Raw genomic sequence first — 6,254 nt, 5'->3', positions numbered from 1 at the left:
CAATGGCGGAACGTTTCATGCAAGTACTCTTTATTGTTTACTTTGACAGCTTGTTTAGAGTTAATCGTAGCTATCTACCACCTTTCTCTGCTCAAACTGCTGGAATTTGCTCGATATCAACTGAATGGCAAGAACCGCCGCAGAAACAGAATGTGTTTGGTTCCCTTTTTTATAATCTGCATTTTCAAAATAATTGCACGTATAAATTGTACAGTAGGGAGCAGACACATTTGACTGTTTCTTCATCCTTGGTTTTCTGTGGCTGACTTACTCGTCTGTCCTTGGCACGAGTTGGAGTATTTCCTGTTTTGAGATTTATTCAAAATGGACAAAGGTACTTGAGGAAATGAGCTGTGAAACTTCTGATGTAGACGCATGCCAAAAAGGGTGCTTTCAAATTTAGATCGATTTATTGTAGATGTCATCTTAATCTAACATGCCACTTTGATCATTTTTGTCACATTTCAGCTGACAATATAATATTAAACCTAATTTAATACTTCCTCATTGAGTGGAACAGAATGGCTAAAAGTATTTGCTTCTCTTACGATAAGCTAGGCGGTATCAGGAGGAAGTTGACTTCGTTTGTGTGCATTAGGAAAGAGGATGCAAATTTTAATAATGTATACCTTAACTTTTACTTGAGGTAAAAACAAAATGTTGTAAACACCCAAAGACTAATTTGTTTGCTCATCACAAATATTAGAAATCATTTATTAAGCTTGCTGATTTAAGCTTTGTCTACATACGGGCGGGCCACCACCGATGCAACCATTGGCGGGGCGTCCCTAGACAATTTTTCTTTGTTTAAGGGGGTCACAAGCAGGAACAATCTGAAAAACTGTGCTCGATCCTCTGATTGTCCAAGGTTTTATGATCAAATTATCGAAAAGCAGCATAAATGACTGTAAATGTGATTTTCTTCTTTCCAAGTGTATAAATGCATAGAGATAGATAAAGATAAATTACAATATTGGTGTCTCCCTACCTTCAAAGCAGTTCGTCCAACATTGAATTCATTTTAAAATGCTCTTCATTTTAAAACTTCAAATTCATTTTGAGGCTCCAATGATCAAAAGGTGTCCAATTGTTTTGATTTAGGAAGGCGTTCAGGTTAGTCAGGACACAAAAACTCCCAGAAAACCGAAATTGGGAGCATGAGTTATGGGTAAGCCTTGTCAAACCCTTTATGTCAAACTCTTTATTTTAAATTCTAGTTCAGCTCCTGAAGATATCAAATATATCAATAGTTTGGTGAAATGGGTTCAAAATGAATCAGAAGAGACCTAGAATATTTCCATTTGATAAAATGGTGTGTAAAAAATAAAAAACATCTTCATCAGCACTGGATACATAGGTTAATATTTAAAGGATTTTCTCATAAAAACGTAACTTATGAGGACGTTTGAAGGTAAAATAAAGACCAGATGTGGTTAATTCTCATAAACAAAGGCACATCTCTGCGGCGAGGTGCGACACGTTTCTTCGGATTCGCCGCCTCGCTGAGCTTCTCCGTTTGCTTAAGAAAGCAATCAGCACGTTATGAATAATAATGACCTTTTTCTGACCAAGAATAATGGGAAGGCTGCATGCCGAGCTGCTCGAGGTCAGAGCTTAGCGAGTGAGGCTGTGTTTGGACAAGCAGCGTTTACCACACATACACACACACATGCATACATATGAGGGATGTCCTCACAGCTTCGCATGCACTCGTTCTGTACAAACCGTGTAAGAAATAAAATCAGACGGCCTTTTAACACCTCATACATCAGCCTTACAAATATATTTGTATTTGCATCTCAGTACTGTCAAATATGGAGCAAATATTCCAAAGCTGGTTTGCGTTTCCGTGAGTTAGATAAATATTCTTAATGTGACATGATTACATATATTACCTACATATTACATATAAGAAACGTATGATTTTGACTTCAATCTCTACTTACGACACACACCGTGTTATGCTACAATATCCAGCATTTCTTTTATATTTGTCTTTATCAATCTGATTACTTTCATTTAACAGGGACAATGTGCAATACATTTATTGTTCCAGACATACTGTGGCTAAAACCATATATCTGTCGGGCAGAGGCCTCCAGTGATGTGAAAGTTACCAGAGTTAAAGATAAAGATTTAGTGACACCTGTAGGTCAAACGTTACACTTCTCACACTGAAGTTCATGACAAAACACCTCTTAAACTAAGGAACAAATTCCCTGTTCTGCCTTAGCTGAATAAAAATGCTTACGTGCCAAAATTAATGATACAATATTTTAAATATTAACAATGTAAAATGAATCATGTTGAAGTGCTCTCAACAAGGTGATAAAATAAAAATCACTGGCGCTTAGTGTGTGGTCATCCTCCCTTTATATGTCACTTCCATCTTAGTGTACATTCACCAGATTACTCATGGTGAACATGCTGACATTAGCATGCTAACAAGCTTACCTGCTAAATGTTGCACACCAATGTTAACGAGCTAACAGGCTAAACGTTACTTGCCAGTTGAAGGCATGTTAATATTCCCAACTTCAGCTGAAAACTCAGTTTAAAGGCAGCTGAGGGTGACAACATTTTGGCACTTTTTGTGATAGTGGTGAGGGTGTTGTAGTCAAACTGAGCTACGAACAACTTTAACCTTTCAAGACATGCTGACACTGCACAATTGGTAATATTGAGGCATTATTTATCTTGATGTCATGTTGGAGAAGTGCTGGTTTGCAAAGACAAGAGCCTTTTGCCTGCAGCTCTTTATCTACCAGCTGACTGTGCCTGTTTCTCCTGGTAGCATTAATGATTTTTAACATTTACCACTGATCTGTTGACCTGAGAGGACTGAATATGTCCATATTCAAATCAGCATATATATAGCATATATAGCATATATTTAAGGGGTATTTTCACCATAGAGTGTCTCAACACACTTTACAAAAATAATTGATAGATTCAATCATACTTTTTCTAGTTGCCTGTTATTTATATATTTATACTGTTAGCTTGTCACATGTTAAACATGGTAAAGAGTGAGCTCATCAGGAGGGGGGTCTTAAAGAGACAGGAGCTAAAACGGCCTGTTTCAGACAGAGGCTGAACTGAGGGGCTGCATAAAGGACCAATATAAGATAAATGAGGAGTTGTTTAACTATGAATTATGCAAATATATTCAAATAGAGCCCCAGAATATAAATATAGGAAATGTTCAGAATATGTTCCCTTTAAGATAGAAACTACTACCATCATGTCTGTCTAAACCATAGAATGTATAGAAGAAATGGACGTAACATCTGTGACGTCAACCATTGGTTTGTGGAAGCCAATAGTTTCGGATCTGGGCGGAGCGGGGGAGGTTGCTATGGTTACGAGGGCTGGATCTCGAGGACATTGGTCAATCAACCTGTCAATCACGACGTACCCACGTCCTAATGCATACCCTGCTTTATCATCAAATATAAAATCAGGGAGGCCAAAATTTCACAAATGAACATCATACTGCATTGAAGAAGGCTTTAAACTAGCGATTGAGACCATAAACACATTTTGAAAACGTTTACTGAGGTTAGAAATCAAGTGAGAAGTTGGTGAATTCTCCATTGACTTGTATAGAGACGGAAGTCCTTTTGACACCAAAACGGTCACCCCTTGGTGGCCTTTTGATAGAATGCAGTTCTAAGTTACTTCCGCGTTGGCCTCATTTCAGAGGACCGGAACTCCCCGCCTGGTCTAAACCAACTTTTATTTAACTGTAGCACCAAAAACAAAGGCCTGCTAACCTTAGTGACAAATGCACTGTGTAGCTAAACTGGGCTACACAGTTCAAGAGATGTCAGCACTCAGAAATCACTGTATATCATAACTTTAATGGTGCACAGCTGATGCCTGTTGAGATGATTTGTTTCAGCTGGTTTTAATCACCAGCAGATTCCTGGCCACTCACAATTGTGACAGCAACACTGAGGAAAGCCTAGAGCTGATATATGTCTGCGTGTGCTACTGTGCACCACTACAGTTATGATATAAAGCGATTTGTGAGTGCTGACATCTCTATTTGTTTACTCTGATTTTTTGGACTGGCACCTGATATTCTGAAAAGAGAGCATCAGTTCTTTCGTTTAGTTGGCTACACAGTGACCATGGAAAAACTCTAAAAGTCAAGCTTATACTAAAAGTTTAACCCAGTTTAACGATATAGAGCTAAGCTCAACAAGCTGAGCCTAAAATAGCCACTGAAAAGATATTAAAACCTTTTGGATTTAGGCAATAACACAGTCTTATCTCTGGCGTCACCCACAGGACAAAAAAGACAACAAGCTGATGTGAGTAATGCAAAAATAATTCAAAGACTTTGTAGATGATTTATGAGGTGATTGTGTTTATAAGACCCCACATATACACTATAGTAAATGCCTTTTTTCCGTAATATGAACAAAATGTGTTTGTCTACAATGAAAACTCTACAAGATACCTTTACGTAAAATTGCTTTTCTTTGGCACTTCAGTTTTCAAACATTAACAGTGAGCTGGGAGGAAATTTTGGGATTTGAGGTGTAACTTAACCTACATTTTTTTCACCCCAGGTCTACAACACAAAGGCTGTGTCTCTAAATTTTATGTTAATTTGACCAAATTCTGAGTCTGTGCTGCTCTGTTTGTCTCCTCACCTCCCTCCTGCTGCTGTCAGAGCATGTGTACACTGAGTAAACCTCCACATGCTGACGACCATCTTCCGCATATTTGCACTCAGGGCCCTCGATTGATTTCCGGAACAAACTTTGAGAAAAACACTGCTGACAGGGTGAAAACCAGCAAACGTGTCTTGGCTTAAAGGGAGGGGACTGTTTTTTATTTGGTTTATTTAAAGGATGTGTGTCTGAGACAGGGATGTGTGCTGCGGGAGGTCGAGGTGAGGTCATGTGGTGATGGACATTTAGACGGACAGCAATCAGAAACAGCAAGATGAGGGAAAACTCAATGAACACTAATGTCACCTGCCTAAATAAATGTCACACATGTGCCTTTAGCTGCTAGAAAACTGGTTAGTCACTCCCAGCCTTTTTAGTGTGACATTAATTAATTGGTATACTACAAGTGTTATTTTTAAAGTATTATTATTTACAATTCTGCATATGTTCTAAAACTCGAGCATTGATGTCGAACATCTCCCTCAAAAACTGAAATTTCTCATTGGTAGCTGATTTCTCTTTTTAAAGTAGAAAAACACATTATTCTGTCCACATTGGATTATGGAGATATCCTGTATGCTCATGCTGATGCCACCACTGTTAAACCGCTGGATGCTATCTACCACAGTGCTATTTGATTCATTACAGCAGGCAGCTATCGCGTCACACCCCTTTACAAATGACTCATTTTACTATGATTTTAACATTACCTGCCCTGCTCATTTTAATCCTTTCCGAAGCGTGTATAAGCATAATTTTCCACCCACCACAGTAATCATTACAGCTGCAATGACCAACTGTTTTTCAACTAACTCTCTGCTCCTCCTGTCATTTAAATCCCATCTGGAGTGATGCCCGTGTATTTTAACTCTCTGGAACCGAGTGTACTGTTGCTACACTAGACCATGTTCCATGAAACATTGCATACTTTTAGAACTGTTCATGATATTGGTAAGCTTGTGCTTCTGTCTGAACTGTGAGATTTTCAGCTTTCCGAGTCACCTTGAACGGTGCCTTTATGACCATCAGGGCTGATTTACCATTATGTATCATGTGATATGGGAACAGAAGCTTTCTGGCTTCACTTGAGACTTTGTGTGTACTCACTGCACAACAAGTAAAGGACTACTGTCTTTCATATTTTAGCAGATTAGGTTATCTATTTTCTACTAATATATAACACTTTGATTTACTATTAGAGATGATACTGACTAAAAAGTAAAAACATCCAGAACAATATGCAAATACATGGCTGTATCCCATAAAGGTGGATTTACACCAAACTTCACATGGAGCTCCAAAACACCATGGATGTCGGTCCACTACTTTGGTCCAGATTGAATTATCTCAACAACTGCTCTGTAGATTGCCATGACATTTTGTACAAACATTCACAATCTCTGCAGGATTCATTTTGCTGATTTTGGTGATTCCCTGACTTTTCTTCTTGCACCACCAGCAGATTGACATTTTTGGTCCTTGTTGAAATGTCTCAGCAATTCAAGGATTGATTGCCATGAAATCTGGCTCACACATTGATGTTGCCCTCTTGATGAATTATAATAACTT

Source organism: Scomber japonicus, chromosome 17, assembly GCF_027409825.1.
Source record: "Scomber japonicus isolate fScoJap1 chromosome 17, fScoJap1.pri, whole genome shotgun sequence".
In the NCBI taxonomy this organism is placed as follows: domain Eukaryota; kingdom Metazoa; phylum Chordata; class Actinopteri; order Scombriformes; family Scombridae; genus Scomber; species Scomber japonicus.
The sequence above is the reverse complement of the archived record's forward strand: the minus strand, read 5'-3'. Positions refer to the sequence as shown.